This window comes from Pyrus communis, chromosome 7 (genome assembly GCF_963583255.1).
Source record: "Pyrus communis chromosome 7, drPyrComm1.1, whole genome shotgun sequence".
Taxonomy (NCBI): Eukaryota; Viridiplantae; Streptophyta; class Magnoliopsida; order Rosales; family Rosaceae; genus Pyrus; species Pyrus communis.
Window position 1 is genome coordinate 17322837 of NC_084809.1, and position 24100 is coordinate 17346936.

At 35.7% G+C, this 24100-nt stretch overlaps 1 pseudogene; it reads left to right on the top strand.

Moving 5' to 3' along the window:
- Nucleotides 1–1344: 1344 nt before the first annotated feature.
- On the top strand, nt 1345–5368 carry LOC137738796 (O-fucosyltransferase 13-like; annotated as a pseudogene).
- Nucleotides 5369–24100: the final 18732 nt, after the last annotated feature.

A 24100-nucleotide genomic window follows, 5' to 3' on the forward strand; every position in this document is an offset into this window, starting at 1 on the left:
TATTTTCATCCAAAACCAAATCCCCCATTATTTTAGAGTGTCTAACTAGTTAAAATCTGTTTTAGATTGTGTTTTCAAGTGTTTTGAGTCAAGTTAGAACCAAAATTCGTCCAAAATTGTGTTTAGAGTCAAATCTGCCCAGTTTATGTTTTTAGGCAGTTTTGAGTGTTTTTAGCTTATTTTGAGTCTTGTGAACTTGTTTTGAGTTTTTTTAATTGAGCTAAGTGTTTTAAAGGTTAGTTTTATCTATCTGAGTCAGTTTAAAGTGTTTAGCAATCCCTCATAATCCCCGGTTTAAGAATGATCCCTACATACTTATATACTACAATTGTCAAAAGAGGGTTTAATTTGTGTGTGAAGTTAATTTTCGCATCATGTTGCTAGTTGAACCCTTGAGTTGCCATCTCCTGTACACATAACAATACAACCATTCACACACAACCAAATTTAACAATATATACCCTAAACCCAACCTGTCAACAAGTTTTCATAACAATGCATCAACCCTAAGCAAATCATCATGACTTAAGCAATCTTGAGTTAATTCATAAAATTAAAGAAGATTTCATCAACACAAATGAATCTCAAGATTTCATGAACACAAATCATCCCAACTCAGCAAATCGCACCCATATTTGCCCAAAATTTCATATATATCCACCAATTTTCAGTAATTTCATCAACGAACATGCATAATTAACCGTAAACACTAAATTAACTTACCAAATGTAACATAAATAAAAAATAAAAAAATATTTCTAAGCTTCCAAATTTCCAAACTCACCAAATTTCAAATTGACTTTGACGGAAGGAAATATGACGTCGAGTATTGTGGAAGTAAGGACTTTGAATGCAACTAGAAGGAAGCAAGCACCGTATCCTTGATGTCGAGCCCACTAAACAAATTACGAACCAATTTTGAACGAACCATGCCTGAGTTTCGAAAGCTGCGTCGGAGACAAAAACAATATCGAACAATTTAGACTGATTTGTCGAACACTGTGAAAGCCAATTGAAATTATTTAGAAACTGTTCCGGGAAAGTTTTGCTTAAGAGACGGCAAGTTTAATACAAGTTAAAAAAAAAATTTGTTTTTTGTTAAAAAAAAATAATAATAATAATAATTGTTGTCGGGTCCAATAGGTTTTAATGAAGGCCATTTACGACCCAAATTCTCCATAAGCTAATTAATTAATTTGATAACTACCGTTGAGATAAAATCGAACCACCTATGTTTGTCCGCACAAATGGACTGCAAAACTCGGTCCACACCTTAGAAATCGGGATTTATCATCTCTCGATCTTACAGCAGTACGAAGCAGGCAAAAACCAGTGCGGTTCTTCTTCTCCGCTCGTTTTTCTGAGTGCCATTAACCCGATATCCAAATCGAATCAGCAGAGCTGCAGAGCTGAGAAATGAGATGGTGGCGATTTCAGTGAAGCCCGTATTTAGCATTGGAGTCCTCACCCTCTCTCTCGTCATCGCCGTCCTACTCTTATCGCCCACTTTCCCTTTCTACAAAAACCCTCTCCTTCAATTCACCCATGTATGTGTTCCTTACCTCTTTTTGCAACTACTTATTCTTGCCATTCTTTTACTTTCGTATCATTAATTTTTCGACTGGTTTTACTGGTACAAAATAGCAGGAATTTTAGATCTTGAAGATGTGTGTGTATATATATACACATATATGGGAATGAAGTAGATTCCAAGTTCTTCCATGTTTTTTGTATTAAAGGGGGATTTTTTTTTTTCTTGGGTTTGGCATTTTTTATGGTGTCTGAGTTGCGTTGCTGTTAAAATCTAAGAAACGAGAATTACAATGTGATTTGGGCCTAGTTTGAAGTGTGGATTTTCTGTTCTTTGGGGACGAAAAACTGCGTAAAGTATAAGTGTCTGATTGAATTTGTGAATGCAGGAGCAAATTGGATATATGGAGTGTTGGGAGGATGGTAGAATGGAGACCTTGCGAGTGGTGGCTACAAGGACACCTCACTGGTATTTGCCTATCTCAGCTATATAATTGTCTATGTTCGCCCGCCATTGGGTTATTTAGAATTTTGGATTGTTCGGAAAACCGTGGGAAGTTGCGCTTTTGAATTGAACATTGAGAAACTAGCATAAGGAAGCAATTATGCATTTTGAAATTAAAATAGTTGAAATGTTACCCCGGAAGGATTCGTGGTATTTTGAGAAGTGTTTAGTTTCATACATTTTATTTGCAATTTGTTTGTCATGTGAAAATGTGGTCGCCAAAAGATTTTCACATATATATTGTATTTGTGTGTGGTGGGAATAGAATTAGGATTGGGTTGAAGTTACTGCATAGCATTTTGATATTCTGAGTCACTCTTAATTGACTATCATTGCAGACAATTGCATTGGTTTTCTGGAGCTCTTCCATCAAAGAGTAATGGATTTATTCGAGTGGATTGCTATGGGGGCCTTAATCAAATGGGAAGAGATGTGAGTGATCGAAGAAACTTTGTTATTGCTTGTAAATGTTGGATTTTAAGTTGCCACTTTGCTTAGCGTGAAAAATTATTTGTGTGGAGTGCAGTTATGTGACGGTGTTGGTATTGCCCGTCTTTTAAATGCAACCCTGGTTTTGCCAAAGTTTGAGGTGGCTGCCTATTGGAATGAATCAAGGTAATTTGTTGTTTACCATACAACAGCTGGAATATAACTGCCCGTGATTCTCAAAATTTTGAATATGGACCTCCTTTAATGTTTACTTTTTGTTTATTTAGAAGAATTAACAGCTTTTTTATTATTTTTTATTATTTTTTTGTTTGTGCAAACAATATCTCCATTTACTTCATTCAACAGTTGAATGGCTTCATCAAAGTTGCGAAAAAGCTGCCATCGGAGATTGCTTCAAAAGAACCTGTCCATGCTGATTGTAGCAAACGCAAAGGCCAATTTGATTATATAGAAACTGTTCTGCCGGCCCTATTAGAGCATCATTATATTTCAATTACACCAGTGATGAGCCAGAGAAGGGATAGGTATTTAAATACGTGTTTTTTTTTTTTCTCTATGAGTTCGCAATTACATACGAAGAATTGTTACTGTGGATATCTACCACCTTTGTGGTGAAGGCCAGTACATGTGGCCTAAAGCTTTATCATCAAGGTGTAAAAGTAAACTAAAAAGTGTAGCTTAGTTTGTGAACCTAAATGCCATTAGAAAGTAAGGGTTTGTTATTTTCTTGTTTAGTATCTTGTTGTCCGAAGATTTGGATTTGAAAGTTGATTAGTTTTGTGAATGTTTTTGAGCTTGTTTGGTTCATGATCAGAAAGAAAGTATCAAAAACTAAGATACCATCAAGAAATATTTGGTTTTTAACATCTGGAAACAAGTTATGTATTGAATATGAGTTATTGGGGTTTCAGAATTATAATAATCCAGTTGGTATGAGCTTCAACCATAGGACTGTGCCTCGGAGCTTGGAGCATAGGATTTAGGGTTGGATTGAAGGCTTGGGTTCGGGGCAGTTTGTGACAGTGGTGTGTGACTCAGGTTTTAGGTTTAGATCAGAGGTTTGGCATCTGTGGCTCGTGGACTAGGTATATACTCTAGAGTCCCTTGGCTTGGGAACTAAGTTTGGTTTCTTAGGCTTGAGAACCAGGTCCAAAATTTGGGCCTTGAGGACTCACAGCCGAGGTACGACTTGTGTTTGGGGTAGGCGCTTGGAGTTAAGGTCTTAGGTTTGGGGTTTGGTTAATTTTGGAGGGTACTTAGGGTTGGTTGGGTATCGCTGTGCTTTAAAAAAAAACTGCTTCTACTATACTGTGAGAATAAGTAGCTGTGAAATAAAGTAGCAGAGTGTTTGGTAAGCTTTTTTGTAAAAGTGCTTTTGAAAAAAAAAAAAAAACAGTATTATAGTGTTTGGTAAACTTTTATGTAAAACAGATGTGAAAAAAAACCTGTTTTCAAAGCTGGGTTTTGCAGCTTCTTGTTTTTGGCTTTTTTTCACCAAAAACTATGAAAAAAAGCTGAAGTTGGATGTTTACCAAACACAAAAACAACTCCCAGCTTTTTTTTATACCAATTTTTTTCAGAATCACCTTAATACCAAACCAGGCCTTAATATACCCATGTTGAATATATGAATGTAATAAATTGTTTAAAGTACCCCACATCTACTATAGGCTGGAATCTGGGATTCGGGGCCTAAGTGAGGAGTTTGTGGCTCGGGCATAGTCGGAGGTCTATAATGCAGTATAGTGCAGTGTGGGGTTTGGGGGCTAGGGTTTAATTCTTGTGTCCATGTGTTCCACAAGGGCTTTTGACCGGGTTCAATATTTGGGGTTGGGGACTTCTTATTTGATGTTGGTGTTTAAGTTCTTTGGTGCAGTCTTTTAGAAATTGTTGCAAACGTCTTTATTTTGCTTTCAAGATTGCATGTGGAAATCTTTTATAAATGCCGTCTGGCAACACATTTTTGTAGATTACATGTATCCCTTGGTTTTAGAACAAAAGTTTATTTCTGGATCCTAACAAAACAAGCCCTTATATTTTTGCCCTTCACTGTGTAAACAAGTCTAAGAAGTTTGATCACTAAAACCTAAAGACTTGGCGTTTTGATCTAACAATCTACCAATCTTAAGATGTCTTCTGGCTTGTGTAGGTATCATTAGTATGCAAAAGCTTCCCTTTGTCAAGCTTGCTACAGTGCATTATGCCTCACCAAATCCTTGGAGAAGAAAGCTTCTAAGCTTCTTGAAGCCATACCCAAACCAGTCCTCTCTTTGCATCTTCATTTTGAGCCTGATATGGTAGCTTACAGTCAATGTGAATACCCGTACCTTTCTCCTTCCTCCATTGAAGCCATTATGGCTGCGCGAGGAGATAGAAAACCATGGACTGGAGAGCTTGCCTAGATTTGGAGGAAACGAGGAAAATGCCCTCTTACACTTAAGGAGACAGCCTTCATACTCAAAGTGTTTTCCATCCCAACGAACACAAACATTTATCTGGCAGCTGGGGACGGTCTGATGGAATTGAAGGGTTAACTTCTGTTTACACAAATGTAGTTACCAAGTCTAGCCTTCTCAGTGGCAAGGATTTCAAAAGCATGCATGGGAACACGAAAGCGGCCTTGGATTACTACGTGTCTATTAATAGCGATTCATCTATAGCAACGTATGTTGGAAATATGGATAAGATGGTTGCAGCAAAGCGAGCTTTTAACAGCATGTACAAGACACTTTTTTTTTATGCAGAAGAGCATTTGCAGAGTTCACATGTCAAGGTTTAAGGGGGAAAGAATTGATGCGAGCTCTATGGAAGGCGCGTGAAGATGATTTTGTCATGGGGAAAGGATCTGCTTTGCCCAATTGCTTTTGTGAGTTCAAATTATGATTTCAGATGTTAATTTGATAATTATTTTTGGGTTCAAATTATTATTACACATTAACAGAAAAGAGAAAAGAGGAAGCTATCGTTTGACTCCATAAACTTTAATAACATGTCCACGTTATCTGGCACATATATCAACACCCTCTTAAAGGGCACTTCCTCCAGATGAGTTGTCACATATATGGGCTTGAGATGGTTTGCCAAGGCCAGGCTTGGTCTACTGAACACCATTTGGTCCGAATACACCTTCTCGGGCTCCCTTTGTGCAGGTTTGGGCAAGTCCGCCATACTTGATTCCTCTTTCCCAGCTTCTTTAACACTAATAAGTGCCATCATTGGTTCTGTTGCCAAATAATCACCCTACATTGTGGCTAGCTGATCTGGTTCGGCACAAAACCTAGCTGATAAAACATAAGTCATGTTTACATGGAAGTTGTTGGGTCTAGGTACTTCTTCTTTCTTTCCTCCAATCTGATACACAAATCCATCCAAGCCTAAGCATCCTTGGTTAGCATTAACTCGGACACCTCTTCCTCTACTGTTATATCAAAGTTAAGCAACTATCTTGGGGTTTCATAGGGTGCATCTTCCAGTATAGGTGAAGGTATCCCCTTTCAGAGGAGATGGTCCCAAAATAGAGAGGCTCTGGCCTCCAGCCTAGTGTAGGCATCATCATTACATTTTCCTGAGCTCTCCTCAAAACTTTGTACTTTCCTAGATGAGGATTCTGAGGTACATGAATTCCTTCACCCTCCATTTTACTGTTAGCCCTTTCTATCTCTTTTTGCTTCTCCATTGGAGTTGTCTACTTCCACCTTGTGTGACCTCATCGAACTTGACATTCCCTGAAGCTTCTAAGATGGTAGGGATCTTGAACGAGTTCGTATGGGCTTTTATGTTGCCTTTGAACTCTCCTGATTATAGATACCCCTATCTCTTTAACTGGTCTTTTATCTTTCCTAAGCACATACCATTTTTGGTCGAGTTGGGCTGAATCTTTCTTAGTAACTAAGGGTACTAGGTTCATGGTTTTCTCTCTCCATCCCTACCTTGCACTACCGTGATAACTTGGCTGGGGAGGTTTCACTCTTATCCACCTTGGCATCTTGGCTTCCTTGTCCTCAGCTTCTTCAGAGGCCTTATAATTCCTGAATACCTCAGAAAGACCTTTAGGTTCAGAATCTCTTCCTAATCTTTGGAACACATTCTTGGAAGTTTCCTTCTTTGCTGCTCGAATAACATTTATGCGGCCATCTTGTTCTTCTATTTCTTTTATTCTAACTAACTCTTGGTCAATAATGTTGCCTAATGCTTGTATCTCCAATTCACTCACATTGACATTTGTTGCATAAGACCACTCCCTTAATTACAGTTGTTTGTGGTCTGTCGGGTAATCTTTTAACACCTTCAGATGGTCTAACAGCTTGCCTTCTTTTATTCTTCTCTTCCCAAGTAGCCCTTCATTTTCCTTTCTCAACCCAAGTAAGGTTGATCATGTTAATGGGGGCTTCTGGGAAGGGTTCGGTGTCAATCATCATGTTAGCTTGGGGTTTTTCTATCAATAACTTCCCTTTGACTATGAGATCCTGGATCCAGTCTCTAAACTGCACACAGTTAGTTATGGAATGGTTGAATGTGTAGTGAAGTTTGCAATACCTTTTTCCTCGCAACTCTTTTGGTTTAGCATCTTTTTGGTGCTGTGAGGCACAATCACTCTAGCCCTCACTAGTTCCTCATAAATGTCAGCTGCCTTGGTCAGATTAAAAGAATAATTCTAGTACTTCAGGGGCTTCAAAGGCACAAACCCTCCATCATTCATAACAACCTTCTGGTCCTTGACAAGTTGGACCAAACTCTTCACCATCAAAGGTTTGAAAGGAATGGTCATCTCGATTGCACACAACTCAACATCTTTTATTATATTGCTGTCATTCTCTCCTGGTTCTAAGCTTTCACACTCCAATTGATGTATTGGGGCTTTGTTCTTGTAGAAAATGGGCACCTTAGACGAGTGTTTTACGTGCTGCTCCCCAGTCAACAACTTCTCATACTTGATAGCAGTAATCACTAACTCTTAAAGCTCATTAAATTGCATATCATAGAGCTTTTTCCTCAAAGGTAGCCTAAAGCCTTCTGGGCCATATCTATGAGCTGCGCATGGTTGATTGGGAACTGGCACCTCATTCTTGTCTTCCTAAACCTCATCATGAAGTCTTTTGTAGACTCATGTTCATACTGTTTTACCTTTACTAGGTCATTGATGGTCATCTCGGGCTCCACCCTATAAAGCTACTCATGGAAAGCCATCTCTATTTGTCCTCAATTAACAATGGAATTAGGGGGTAATAAAGAGTACCACTAAGATGCTAATTCGACCAATGAATTCTTAAACAACCTTAACTTGTAATTAGGATTGTCTTCAAACGCCACATAGTAGTTGGAAAACTTGAAAATGTGGTATTTGGAAGACACATTACAGTCTTCACCACTGGAGGTTGGAAATGCAGGCATCTTGAAGTTAAGGGGAAAAAGGTTATGCTCATCAATATACTCAGCGTAAGGCTTCTGGTATGTGATCCTAAACAGCGGGCAAGCCTGTGGTTGGGCATTCTGGACCACTATCATTCTCAGCTCGACCAACTCATTTCTAAGTTGCTGGTTAGCTGTATTGTTGTGTGGGATATAAGGAGTTCCCCACTTCAGGCTACGCTCATTTGCCGAGAAAGCCTTTTTCTATGGCTATGGCTGTCTCCAGCTAGCTTCCTCTCCTTTATTAGCCAATGGTGGTGGTCTATAAGGATGTGGTTTGCCCGTAGTTATGGGCAAACCTTTTCCATTGGAATCTCCAACTTGCTGAGTCATTCCATACTTCCTTCCATCTAGCCTGATCTACCTCTTACTGTCTATTGGGAATAATAGAAGGTCGGGCAAATTCGTTTCCTGGATCTCTTCTTCTTCTGGTCAACTAGCTCCGACATCCTCAATTTTCTTCCCCTTATCCTTATTTTCCTCGAGCAAAGGGAATAGAGGAATCATTGGTTCTTTCTCAGGGCTTGCTTCCTTGATCACCTCTGTAGCATAACTATCTCTTAGGGTGGAGTACTCTAACTCTAGTCTTCTTTGGAGAGTTATTGTTAAGAGTTGGAAATGTGCCCTAAAACCAATCATATGATGATACTTTACGTACATTTCACATGTTAAACTAATCTAGTTTAATATAAAGGGCAAAGATTATTGTTTTAAGCTGTCTCATATAAATGTTATATGTTAAACAGTAAGTCCAAGGATTATGTAATTGGGAGAATGTGGTCTAAAGAAGTTAGATTCATGAGATCATTCTCTTTCGTATACATATCCTAAACGTTCCTGATCATAGGATGTTAAAATCAGTACGTGTTATGTCTTTTCTTAGGGAGAGTGACTGGTCTTGAGTCATTGGTGTGACTGACACTAAGACAAGCATGTAGGTGCTCAATAAAGAATGAGTCCACTGAACACGATCAACAAGGAGTTCTCAAACTCATGTCACATGAGAACTCATGGTTGGGATAATGTAAAGTAGTCCTTTGACTTGAGGCATCATAGTTGTCTTGTAGTTAGGTCCTTGATCTTTGACTATGTCAAAGTCACTCCGTCAAAGGGTGTCCACGGCATAGTTGGGGTTAAGCCACTTAGCCATGGAGGCAAGTGAATGCGCAACAAGGGATCTCTAACCTTCAAACTGTTTGAAGGAAAATACTTTATGATATGATTAAGAATCTCTGGCCAGAGTATGAATGAGATTTAGGAAGTCGTTCCATATTACATTCAAGGTAATCATATAGGTAAATGAATCATATTGGATGGTAGACATGAATAAACTATCAAACCAAACAATGTGGTCAAGAGTATTATATTAGAGAAAGACCGTATTGCATTATAATCCTAAACTGAATAGGTTTTCCACCTATTCTGATTAGCTTGGGTAGCCATGACATACTGCTAAGTGTTGATAGGAGCATATTTATGCTACTTAGTTATGTTGTTTCCTTGCATTTAGTGAGTTAATTACTATTTATTTTAGTCTTTTAAGCTATTTTCGTATGTTTTTAGGTCCTAATGGCAAAAGGAGCAAGAAAGGGCATTTTGGAGTAAATGGAGCATTTTTGGGCATGGATTGGATAGCTTAACTATGGAGCATAGAGGATGGACGAAATTGAAGTCAAGAAGGGCTAGGAAAGGCTACAAATCTGGTGGATGAAGTCCTAATGCAAAGAAGATAAGGAAATAGCAAGAAATAAGGAAGCTTATCCAACCTTAACATTATCCTATCCTATCCTATCCAAATCAGGTTAGGACTTAAATCTAGCTAATTAGAGGGGAATAATTACACATTTAAACACCTATTTCAGTTTCTAGAAGCCTTATCCATTTGTTTGCCGCATATGGACCATTCCTGGTAGGTTTAGGAGTTGCAATCCTTCCCCTACACCTATATCATGAATCCTTATCCATTTAGGTCCAGAAATCTACCCTTTACCCCTTGTAGAAGTCTAAATTCTGCCAAAAAATACCTAGTTTCTAGAAGCCCTTAATTTCTGGCGAAAATTCCCTATCCCTTTCCCTTTCGGTTTCTACAAAGACTTAACCCTTTTCCCATGGGATTGTGCAATCCTTGTCCTTCACTAAGTGTGCATAATTAGCCTATATAAACAGCCAATGCCTCACCATTTAATCGATCCATTCACTCATTCATTCATTCATACTTTCAGCCATCAAACACCACAATTCACCCTACACCACCCTCTACCACAAATTCACACCACACCATCCACCACACCTTAAGAGCCTAAATTCACACAAATCCCCATTGTTGGCAGCAAGGAAGGTAGGAGAAGCCACCTGGAGTGTTTCTAGGTGTATTCTATCTTTGTTTTTAATGTTTAAATTTAATTATCTTTGTTTTGCGAACATGAGGAACTAACTTCTTTTTAGTTGGAGGTGAATTCGAAGCCATGATTATATGTTTTATATGAATTGATTACGTCCGGTTATTATTTCTTAAGGCATGAATGTGATTTGCTTATCTAAGTTATTAAAACTGGTTTATGTATGTGGGTTGGGGGTTAACACTTAATTTGCATGCATGAATTTGACGCTAGAATATAAGGGGGTTTCACGTAATAGTTATTCACTTATATTCACAAGTAGTGGAGGTTGCTAGTCACAATCACGTTAAGTAAATCCTTGGTATGAGTCTCATGTGTTTCATAGTAATGAATGCCTTGTCAATGCTTATAGTTTTCACAAAACTTAATGACTTTTGATATGTATCTTTGTTATGCGTCTCATATAAAAAACTTGAAAAAGATAATTTGGTTTAGATGCGTATTCCATCTAATTTAATGAAATAAGGAAAGCTTGAGGGTTAGTTGTGCGATGCAACTAATTTGGGGCGTTGTCATTCATAGTCTAAAGGAATAATAACTGGACATTGGTTTATATGCATATTTCATGTGTGGAGAAGACCCTCTAACTAGCCCTTCACCCATTTATTTCACACAAATTCGTTTTTACAAAGTATTTTCTACAAAGTTGTTGTTTTAAGTTTAAAATTCGTCAAAAATAATCCCCCTTTCATTTAGTCTTGTTATTTGAGTCAAAATCTATTTTCTTTGAGTCTTTTGAGTCAAGTTAAGGTTTATTTTCGTCCAAAACACTTGTTAGGTCTAAAATTGAGTCTTTTTGAGTGTTTGTTGTTGTTTTGAGTGTTTTAAGTTAGTTTAGAGTCTATAGAGTCTAGTTTAGTGTTTTTGAGTCTTAATTGTGTTGATTAGCATCCCTTCTAATTCCCGGCCTAAAACGATCCCTACTTTCATATACTACAATCATAGGGTTTTAATTTGAGTGTTAGAATATTTCACATCAAGTGTCACTCATGGTTTGTGGAAGCCCTAAAGGTGTATAATCACTAAAGGGAGAATTGAAAGCATGTTTCAATTCAGAATTGATTTGAAGAGTTTTAATCGTCCACTACCTCGCTAAAAGGAACCTAATGGATCGTACACTGTGTAAGGTAGAGATTGAATAAACAATAGAGATGAGTAAGGATAATTAAATGGTTTAATTATTTATGGCTATGATTAATTAATATGTTAATTAATTAAATGAATAAGTTCGTTATAGACCTTGGGTTAGTTTGGGTCTCAAGGTCTAATGGGATTTGAATGTCAAGTCCAATAACTCAAGTTGTATGACAACTTGAAACACAAAGGGCCTCAAAACTCAAATAACCTAACATGGCCGACCATAAGAGAAAGGGGTAGTGAACTTGGCTTAATTGCAAGTTTGCCACTCCATTGTGAGGTGGTGTAAAGGCTACTTTATAGCCATTTCATCCTTAGGGGTTTCTTTTGGAGATAACATGTGAACACAAGCTCCCTTTTTCCCTTTCAGAGGTCAGCCACTCTAGAGGAACATAGCTAGCAATCTTACTTCCTCTAGGTCACTCATCTCTTCATCAATACTCTCCTTGGTGTAGAGACTTAGAGATTTTCTATTTTGGGAACTTGGAGAATCCATTCTACCATCCTCATCCAAAAAATTCACGGAGCTAAGAAGTAAGGAATGAAGGCCCTTGGGTGATTAGCCTTTGCTTATGCAAAGAGGAATCAACAAAGGTATAATATTTCTCAACTCACTTTGTTCTTGAGTTGTGTCTTGGTTCACCACACCCACTAGGCCTTGAATTTCATGGGTAAAGTTTTATTTTTGAGTGCATAAAAGCATGATTCCACCTTTTAATTGTTAATTGCATGCATAGATGTTGCTCAAATGAACTAATTTTCACAAATATTTCCTTTATCATGAAACAAAGTTTGCCAACTTCTCCTCTAGTCTCCAGAGTGATCTTCTCCGTACTTCTCAAAACTTGCACCATGGTGGCTTGCAAGTTTTCATTTGTAACTTTCCGCTCGACTTCTTAGAAGAAGTTGGGCTCTCCAGAATGGCAAGACTTCGTAGGGATGGAAAGTCGTTTGGGTGATCTGTCATATCTGATCTTGTTGGACAAAGAGGTTGCCCGTACTCTGTAGTCCACCTGAAAGTTTGTTCATTCCATTTTTTTTCTTGGCATACAATACTATTGTGTCCCACTGGGCATGCCAAAACTATGTTCGGGATAAGGAATTCCCTTGCATAGCTCCCTGAAGTAGTGGTACTTTGGATGTGTTGTCGGGCAAGCTCTTGTTGCTTGGTGTGCTGCAAGAAAAGTTCGTAGTTAGTTTGAAAGGTGCCTTTGTAGGGCCTTTGGTGTAATCCTTAAGGCTTGCAATCAAAGCTAACAAGGATTTAGGCGTGCTACTATTTTCTTAGTATAACATATGTTGAATAGGTATGATTTAAGTTAATTACTTGTGCCCCAAGTTACTTAAATTTCTTGTTATCAAAGGATTGTCATAGATGGGTTAAGTTTGCATTAGGTTCTTTTTTCTTACCTTGTAAACAAAGACTTTTAGTTCATAATCTTGTACATCCAAAATGAAGGGAGTTCAGGGCTCTCTTAACCATTTCCTCGAACACAGTTTGTTCTAAATGAAAATAGGTTTATTAAGTTAATCAGATTCAAATGCAAATGGGACTCTTAGGTAGAAAACAGTTGGAAATAACTTGAATACATGCTGAAAAGTACATTAAGTGACAGATCTACTAAATAAAAGTACAAACAAAGAAACTCGAGCAAGATTTCACTTTATCGGGCTAAGTCGAACTTCTTGCAAGATACCCTACGCAAATGCTTCCTTCGGGGTAATTCATATTTCTAACATATCTTTTCAATATTTATAAGTACCTTGAGTGAAAGTAACATTAAAATGAGTTAAAGAAGCATTTAGAATGGGGAAGCAAACTTAATGAAAAAAAATTATTTACCTTTGAATAGGATACATCCTTAACGAATTGGTCCCGCAATTGTAGCCTCATGAGCTAGATGAATGAGTACGTGAACAGTTAGTTATATCAAATTATAAAACAGGAAGCATTTTCTCCATTAGACAAAAAGCCAGTATGACCCGATTTTTCAACTGCTTGAAAGATCCTTCATATTTTTTTTTTACTACTTAACCATCTTAAAACAACACTCAACTCAAGGAAAACAAAAGTAATAAGTCTTCGTAATATCCTTTGTATTGCAAGTGGGAGCAAATGTTGCATTATAACATGATGGTCATTACTCTTTAAACCACACATCTTTATACCCTTGACATTAACACATTGAGAAACATTTTATGAATATCCATCAGGAACACGCACATTTGATAGTGCTTCACAAAACATCTTTTCTTCACTTGTCATAAAACAATATATGGAGTTAAGTATGTCCTATCTCCTTGCTGAATAGGATGAAGAGCTCTTCTTATTTTTAAAACTTCAAGGTCGGCACGAGCTTCAAGTCCCATCCTTCATTTCCTTTCCAGCCCCAACAACGTGTGTAAAATTTTCTCCAAAATACATTTCTCCATGTGTATTAGATCTAAATTATAATGTATCAACAAATGCTTCCAAAATGGTAAAGAAAAGAAAATGCTTTTCTTTTCCCATGGATTAGTAGCACAAGTTCTTGATTCTTTTGGGACATCAGTACACATTCTTTGCCTTTTCTTTGAACCATAAGTTTCAGGATTTGGTGTTTTCCCAAAAGTAAATGTCAAAGTAGACAGCTGAGCTAAATGCTTAGACCTCGTTGGCATTCTTGATGCTGCATTTTTCTCACAACTGCCATCAAATAATGTTGCCATGTTTCGAAACTATGCGTAATAGGAAAAAACCTCCGATGACCCAAGTACCATTGCTTGTGATAGTTGGGAAACGCTTTGAACATGTTTTTTTATTACAATGAGAACATGCAAACGTACTCTTTGTTCTCTATTCTGAGAGTTTGGCATTAATAGTCCATAATACAGTAGCTTTCATGTTGGATGATTGATTGGAAAAAAAAAAAAAAACATCATAGGTGTTGGAACCAACCTTCCATAGTTCTTTTAAGTCATCAATCAAGGGATTTAGGTATACGTCAATATCATTACCAGGTGCATCAGGGCCTGGAATCAATAGAGACAAAAATAAGTAGGGTTATTTCATACACAACCAAGGAGGCAAATTATAAACAGAGGCCAAGTGCTATGCAGACTGGTCAAGCTTGCAAAATCTACACGTACATAACGAATTTTGGACACAAAGTCGGAATATAAAGCATTTAAATGCTTCCAAGCAGGAGAATCTGATGGGTATCTCATATATCCATCCTTGGGACATTCAGTTGCACGCCATCTCATATGTTCAATAGTGTGCTTTGATATATACAACCTCTTCAACATTGGTGTCAACGGAAAATACCAAAGAATTTTAGCCGATACTTTACTACTAAAACCATCCGCCATTTTATTTATTGTATATCTCGAAGCACCACAACACGAGCATACATCCAGAATTTATGCATCTTTCCAAAATAGCATGCAATCATTAGGGCAAGCATCGATCTTTTCATACTTAAGTCCCAAATCATCAATAATTCTTTTGGCTTGTTTTGAGGATTTTGGCAAACAATTCTCGTCAGGGTATCGCTGAAAGTCTCCATAAACATGGAGAAAGCCATATTAGTCACATTTCCCAAGCACTTGATTTGGTACAATTTCACAACAGCATCTAGTTTCTTATACTTCTTGCAACCGGGGTACAACTTCTTATCAGCATGTTCAAGCAACTTATAAAATAGTTCTGCGCCTAAGGTGTTCGACCCAACATTCTCTCCAATAATTAGTTACACAAACACCTCATCAAGGAGGCCATACATTTCACAAGTCTCCTCTTTGTTAATAGAATCTGTTTGGACTGTGTTTATTTCAGAATTGATGTACGTCTCCCCTGATGCGTCCAACGAGCTGTTATATACATGGGATCCATTCCATTCCTAGGAAGATGCCCCTTGACAATTATTATATCTTGCAACATTGTTTGCAGGGACATATTATCTTATCCTTACGATTAGAATGAGCAACGGATGCATTTATAAACAAATCCAACCCTACACTATACTTATCGGTGGAGGGATCCAAATGTGCCCAACTTTTATTCATATTTTCCTACTATGTAAAACAACATATATAGATAAAATAAAATCAAAACATGGCGAAGAATGTACACCTTGCCAATTAAGAAGAAATCAAACTCACCTTAAACAAGCTTTCAACTTTCTAGATACAAAGCAATCCTCTTGGTTTATTTCTGACCCTAAAGAGTACAAGTTAGAAATGCATCCAAATTAACCTACACAAGACAAGTTAGAAACACATTCAATATTATATACGCAAGTACGTAGTCCTACAAGACCCAAACATACTCATCCCAACCTAATGTAATGTAATCATTGTTTTAAGCGGAGTGAGAGACTTGAAAAGGCAAAAGCTATAGAAGCAGTGCGGAAAAGAAAAAAAAAAAAAAAAAAAAAATCTAATCTCCAAGCGCATATATGATCCGACTCGTCATTCTAACTCCACCACAAAAATATTTTTTAATTCTATCCTTCCTAATGAAGATTTAGAATCGCAGCCTTGTGAAAAACTATGGCTTCTATTTTGGTCTTTATTTATATTTAAATGAATTATTTTTTATCATTACTTTAATTAGAAGATGAGTAGTAAGTTCTGATTTGTTTTGGTTGTGGTTTCTCAGCTCCTATTGTGTACACACACACATACACACAGCCCACTACCATTGTAGACTAAGCATTTATGCTTTTTGAGTTTTTGATTAAGCTTTTGAAACATTTGATTAAGAAATTCAGACTTGAACTACTTCAGATTAATTGAAATTAATTTACATTTAAATATCTGTTATATATTTTAAATCATTTCAACTATATTTAAGTCTAAAAATTTAAAACTTTTCAAATCTAAATGTACACCCACGTCAAATGGAAACTACCAACATTAAATGAAACATACCAACATCAAACGAAAACGTATCAACCCCAAATTAAAACGTACCCAATTATAAACTATATTAAAATGCATATTCATCTTTTAGGAATGCTTAAAAATATGTTTGATTCATACACAATGCTCTAGATAGTCTTGTTTTTTGGTAGATAAGTCTCCCCAACCAACTTTTTGTTGATCGGAGATAAATCCTTATTATTGTAGATAATGCTATATAATAATGATAAATCATATAATTTTGAATTAATAAAAAGGCTATTGTCCGTTGATTAATGACGCTTTCTATAAAAAAAAATTAATTAATTAAAGTAATTCCTCATTATTAGGACGAAAAGTAATAAAACTTATGTTTTGAAAACAAACATACCAAAAATTCAAATGTACAAAGAAGCTAAATGGACCAAAAATTCAAATGTACCAAGTAACTAAATGTATCATTATAATCAATCGTACTGATATAACCATACGTACCTAACAACGAGTTTTGTTACATTCTATTTAATTTACTAAAATAAATATTTTAATAAAATATAAAAAAATCTTAAATCATCATAATAAGAGATGCATAAAAATAGGAGGAAAAAGGGGAATGCTAACTTGAATAGACTTCTAACGAAATAAAATGAAATAAAATTAAACTACCAAAATTGTAGGGAAAATGTTTAATCAAATTTGCAAAAAGAATAGATGTTTAGTCTATGACATTTAAAAATAAAGCGTCTATATCAAAACGTCATTTCTTTTAATTTGCCCCTAATTGACCAACCCTAAAAAATTTATTTTCATGTAGTTATTGATAAATGTGTTTATTTCTTATTGGTGACATATTATATGGTTTGTAAACTTGGTCTAAAAAGTTGGTTTTACCAACCATCACTCTTATTAATAGTGATAATTCATTAATAGTGCATATGCATTTATGGAGAAATTTTTCTAGATGACGAATACTTTTAGTATGTGTCCGTGAAATATAACATACATGCTAATATGTTAATATAGAATCAGTAATGAAGAAAATAATAGAAATGATAGATTAAGTGTTACCAAATTTTTTCTTACACTAGTGCTCTTTCCCATAAAAGGTTGACCGTTTATTTGTCGAATTTATTTAGCAAAAAATATGCATGATGGCCTTTCCACGCTTTTGGTTTTTCCTTCTTCTTTATGAGAGTATAAAGATAATCCATTTCTCTTTTCGCCTTAAGCTTTCTATACTTGTTCTTAATGTTTCCGACCAACGATGGTGTTTGACATTCAATAGGATGTTGAGACTTATTGGTCCAATTTCCTGGAGTATCCTGAAAATTTTGTGCTTGCTGTTGTGATGTCTTCTTCAACTGTAGGCCTTTGTTCAAATTAGTTTCACTTTTTTTTGTTTTTCAGATTCACTTTTTGCCTTTTCATCTAAGCCAATTACTATTTTCTCCATTGAATCATTTTTTAACTTTCTGCATCTGACTCAAAAACAGTTTCATCATGATGAACAATTTGCTCAGATTCATCTTTCTTCTTACTGCAGCCCTCATCATCATTGATAAACCTAAATATCTTGTTCAGTTCATCAATTGTATTCGTTCTTTTTTATTGTGTCAATGAGAGACATTTTCTTCCATTTCAATACTAGCACTTGGTCTTTTAACTTTTCTATTTTTTTCTTTGAGTCTGTTGTTTGTTTCACACATTTTCTTGTATAATCTTTCTTGGCTCCTTTTAAATTCATTTTTCTTTTTTTTTATTGAATTTATCCTTCTCATCAACAAGGTTTGTGATGACATTGTTTTGGAAGTGGCAGCTATTAATTGCATTGTGCAACATTTTAAGACGAAGTTTTGCACTCCTCTACCAATACTCAATAGGATCAGTTTGGTTGTCAGCCAGTTCTTGGGATTGTTTCGTGAGAATTTTTGTCCTCCCATATTTGTTCACTCGTCAGTGGCTCTAGAAGGCATTCATAGAATTTTTGTTGCCTTCTTGTTTCTTTTTTCTTTCCTTTTGACTTGATCACTAATTCCTTGGTTTAAAACTGGCCCTTTAGAGGCACTTTTTTCATTTTCCTTTTCAGCTGTTTTTTCCACTAGTTCCTTAGGTTGAATGGGCATTTGAGGGGCACTTTGTCCATCCTCTTTCCTTCAGGTTCAGTGCCTTTTGATAATTCAGAAACTGACTCTGTATTTGCTGTCTTTGGAATCATGTTTTGTATTTCGTCGTCTTCTCTGAATGTAATTGCATTGTCGATTACATTTTCAATGTCCTTGAAGTCTATGTCATTCAAATATGTTATTATCTCTTCGGATTCAAGATTTGAATTATTGAATTGTTCAAGAATATCTGGGGTTTGCTCATCTGGGAGTTGTGTGCCAAATATATCTTGACTTTCACCTTAAACTTCAAAGTGATCCTCATTTCTGCTTGTGCTCATGTGCTTGTTCCTTTTCCGATGGTTTCCGATGGTTCAAAATAAACCAATGTAGAATTAACAAAGAAATTTTTAGTAGGATCAGTTTTGGTGTTTCAAATTTATTTCAGAGTCAGCATACACAAAATGATATATGCGGAATCAATTTACACAAAAACTATATATGCAAATTATTTTATGTACATAGAGAATTTATATAAAGATATATGCAAAATCAGTTTATCAGAATTAGTTTATACCTCTTCCAATTGCTAAGAATTTCAATGTTTACAACATCTATGTTTTCAACTGTGGCCCAACTTTTGACAAAACTCCAGGGTAGTTTTGCTGCTAAACTTCAAAGGAGGAGGGTGAACAACAAATACAAAATTATCAAACATGCTGCTTCATCCCCTTTTTCTATACTAGCAGCAAATGCAATAATCAAAGAGAAATTTTATGTTGATTTTTTTGACACTCAATAAAGTTGTTTTCACCAACTTTGGGATTTCTGGGTCTTCTGTCGACTACGAGACTTTTTCCCTTTGTTTGGCATTCCATAGTGTGTTACTATTGGGTTTTTTTTTTAACAAATTTTGGCTTGAGTTCTTCAATTTTCTCTCTGAAAGCCATCATGTTGACTTTCATCTGTGCATATTCTTCATATGATGTTCGATGCTCCTCGGATTTTGGTCTTCCCCATCTTTTACTAGCACTAGCGTCTGGACTGGTTTTTTGTTTGCTTACACAGTGTTTAACCGTTGGTGAAATCTTCCTAAAATAAACAAAAGTTGATAAATTGATTCAATAAAACTGATATTACAAGTATGAATTATGAACATAAACTGATCTTGCAACAAATATGAAATTGTTGAATGAAAGAAATTGATATTACATGAATGAAATAAGAAGATAAACTGATCTTTCAAATAATATGAAACTGAGCATGCAAAAAATCTGAAACTGATCATGCCAAAAATCTGAAAACTAATTTTTGCGAAAAATGAATTAAAAAATAAAATCTGAAACTAATCTTACACAATCTAATTTTACATACGGATAGTCTAACACAAACTGATCATTGAGAAATGAAAATGCTGTTGCACAAATATGAAATTAAGCATGCAAAAATCTGAATTAGATCTTGCAAAATGAACTAAAAACATAATATCTGAAATTGATCTTACACAATTTGATTTAACATATGATCTATACGCAAACTTATTCTGCATATATTTTTTTTCAACTTATATTGAAAATTAATTTTCACAGAAATGCAATAATAATCATAAAAGTATCACACACAAACTGCTTCTACATAATTACATAAACGAATTTTACATATGGATAGTATAACTGACACACCCTGACCCGAAATGTCCACTAGGACTTCGAATCAAGCTATCTTGGTCGACACTTGGGAGGTGACGAAGCCATAAAGTGTGATGATGTGGAAAAATGTGAATAAATTCAAACCTAAGAGTGCCTAAATACCAGAGTGCGCTGGTGCGCAGGAATGAACCCACTTCACACGTGACGTTAGAGCATAAGTAAGTACAGTGAAGTGGATAAAAATTATACCCTCAAAAGTAACCACCTATCTTGAGATTTGCCAAGAATCCTCATCGATATGAATTTTCAGCAATTAAAACCTGGAGGGGCGCAAAATAGAAAGTGTGAGTGGGCAAAAACAAAGCTTTTTAAAAACCATTTCAATTATCAAAGGTAGTAACCCCTTGCCGTAAACCCTGTATATATACATATATCGAAACCTTACTCGAATTAGCAAAATCCACATATATGCCATGTCAAATATCTCAGCATAAAATATGTAAGCCAGGTGATATCAATCAATGCAAATAATATGTCAGCCGGAGTCACCTAACGTGACCTGTACGGTTGAATCTAGAGCTCATCCATACAACCAGAGTCACCTAACGTGACCTGTACAGCTCAAATCCACATCTCAACAAATATACCTGCACACGAGTCAGAACCACCTAAAGTGGTCTGTACGACAAGACTAGGTGTAAATAAATACGCTCAAGTGATACGATCACGTGAAGACTGTGCGAATAATCGCGGGTCACCTACAAGTCGGAACCACCTATAGTGGTTTGTACGATAGGATTGTACAACTAACTTGGATCCAAGATGAGCGTATGGTGCGGGAGGTGAACATCACGTGAAGGACTGTGCCCTCACCACGAGCAGGAGCACTAACACCGGAGTGCATGTTTATGAGCTCTCAATGCATCTCAACATACTCATCAACTCACATTAACAATCTATAACTCACCTGGTACTTACCTAAGCGTCCACAGCGTCAAATCACAATATGCATACTATACTAACTCATAATCTAAGCATAAATCATGAGGCATGGCATTTCAAAACATAATTCCATTTAAACGCATTTTCTGGGAAAAATACCAACCATACATATATATACTGAAAACAAAAGCCCACTCACCTAAAGTTCATGCTACAACTCCCTAGCATAACCATAGAGGCGTCATGAACGATTGGCGCCTAGAACAATTATCAAATCATAACTCAGAATTCTTATCAATAAAATATGTAACTTACATAACACACATCCGTACATAGTTTGATTCGGACAATCCGCATCACAAATTTCCGATCCTTTACTTCCAAAGATCTACATTATACTTCTAGACAACATCCTAAAGTTCCATTACGATCCAACAGTCGGATTTCCGCCAATTGCCAAAACCAATTGGCGGTAAACATTTTATTTTATGAACTTACAAATCAAATTTGGGAAGATCTGTATATCGGATTCCTGATCCATAAGTTCCTATGGTCCTCAAATATTACGTACTATAATGTCTTAAAGTTTGGTGACAATCCAACGGTCGGATTGTCGATTCACATCTTTACCAAGTAACGTATCTTAATGAATTTAGGTCCAAACGATCAACCTACGTTCTAAAATTACCAAAAATGAACTCAAGATATCTAATTTAGTCTAAGAATAACATTGACGGCCCCTGGCCATCCGCTGCCGTGGGTGGCGGTCGGTAGCCCCAACTCGTCGGAAAATCCAACTATTTTGCCGAAGATGAGAGAGAGTTGGAGGTGAGAAAGACAGAATCGAGGAGAGAAAAATGAGCGGCGGGAGTCTATTAAAATCAAATAATTTTAGGATAATTAGTTATGTATTTTATTTTTCATATATTAAATAAACGGTTAAATAGGTACTTTATTATAATCACGGATAATATTTATAAATATTTATTTAAATTTTATGGGTAAACAGTTATTTATAACCGTAAACGTAAGTTTTAAATAGATTGGTAACTGTGGTTAGCGATACACGTAGGTATTTTGCTCATCCTTGGATATTCATTCCTTAATTAAATTAATACGATTACAAAGAGTAAGTTGAATGTAGAAAGAAATTATATGAGCTCAAAAATAACTTTCCTTGTGAAAATCATGTGGTTCCTCTTTTACCTATAGATAATATGCATTAACCCTACCGACTAAGTCACACGATGACTAGTTACTGTCACAAAATTTCAAAGACAAAGAGTGCACGTTGGTGGTCACAAGCCACACACCACAAATCCAAAACTGTCAAATAATATGAAGATGCAAACCATTCACAAAAATACAAGATCCGAATCCTAATAATTATACTCATCTTCCTGCAAGCGTTCATGAGCATGTGAAAGGCGGTTTTTTAATCACTGCGCGTTACGCGCTGCTTACATATTTTAAATGTATTTATATATGTGGATTGTTTCAATTTTTCGAAACATAAAAGAAATGCAATTATCATCTCTAATAATACAAGCACGAATTTAAAGTTTACTAAAGTTGAGGGAAATATATGTGAAATTGAAACAATGTTCGTGGTAAACCTAGTGGGACAAAATCCGGAAAGCATGAAAAATAGTATCCTAAACATTTAGAACAATATATTTAAGAACAGATGCATTCTTAAAATTATTCATGTTCTTTTTGCCTAGAATATGTTAAACCAAAGAGAGAAAATCCTTATAATTTAGTTGCAATCAAAAGCTAAATAAAAAGTATTATAACAATCCAAGAACTTTAATTGACCTTGATACACATGACGGCAAAACATATTAAGTCATATCGTTCCATCTTGTTGAAAATTTATTGAGTTCGATTAAAATCAAATATTAGCATTATTTGGAATAGATTTGCATTAAAAATTGAAAAATGGAATTAAACATTAAAAGAAAGACTGTAACCATCATGAATTCGAGGGAAGCAAAATATTTTTGTACACTACATTTCTTGTGAAGACTCCTTCCGGACCGTATAATTCTTCTTTCTTTACCAAGATTTTGTTGTAGATGCTGAAACTCCTCTTGATAAAGCCACGTATAATTGTCCATAGCTGAATACGTAGTGTGGTAGATAAATATCTTAGTAATGCAGTAATTCTGTTTGAATGCTCCACTAATTTACTGCACCAAAGCCTATTTAACCATAAATAAATAAGGAGAATGTAGACAGAGAATTAATATTAGTAATGCAAACCACTAATTTACTTCAAATTATATTAGTAAACATGTCACACAAGCAATTTAAGAGCAAACACAATAGTCTACAGATTCCCACATCTGTTACTTGGAAGTACTGTACGCGTAGCAATTGAACTTTTTTAAATTTAAAGTCAAATTTTATTTATGTTGCCTTAGATTTAATTACATTTTTTTAAATAAAAAAATAGAAGAAGAATAATTAACCATCCACAATGTGAGTTTGAAGATGCATTCAAACATGTAAATACTATTTTGTCCTTTATTTTATTTTATTTGAGTAGTTGTCCATTGTTTTTTTCTATCAAGTGATGGCATTTTTTCATTTTTCATCGTGACCCCATTTGTCTACCATGCCCCTTAACCCATGGCCACCGCCACTCTTGTCACTAATCACCACGAGCCACCTCACATGTCACCACCAGCCGGCTCCCCTTGCGCACTCTCTCTTGCCCCCAACAACTTCCTATCTCTCCTCCTATTCTTGATTTTGTAAACAGTAATCCTAGGTTCGATTAAAAAAAAAAAAAAAAAAAAAAAAAAGCTAACATTAGAAAGATTAAATTTGTAAATAAAATTCGCAAGTTAAATGATGTGTCATCAATACGAATAAGCACATATATTAACATTTAAATAATAATTCAATCATTAATTTTTATATTATTTAGTTTATAAAATTATATCTATTATTTTATTTTTCCTAACATTACTCTTTTGTAAATGTTTAATTCGAGTCACCGCCAATAAACAAGATTGAGTGCAATTCTCATTCTTCTCGTTATAATTGATTATGTAAACACGTCATCAGAGGGTTCCTCCTTTTATG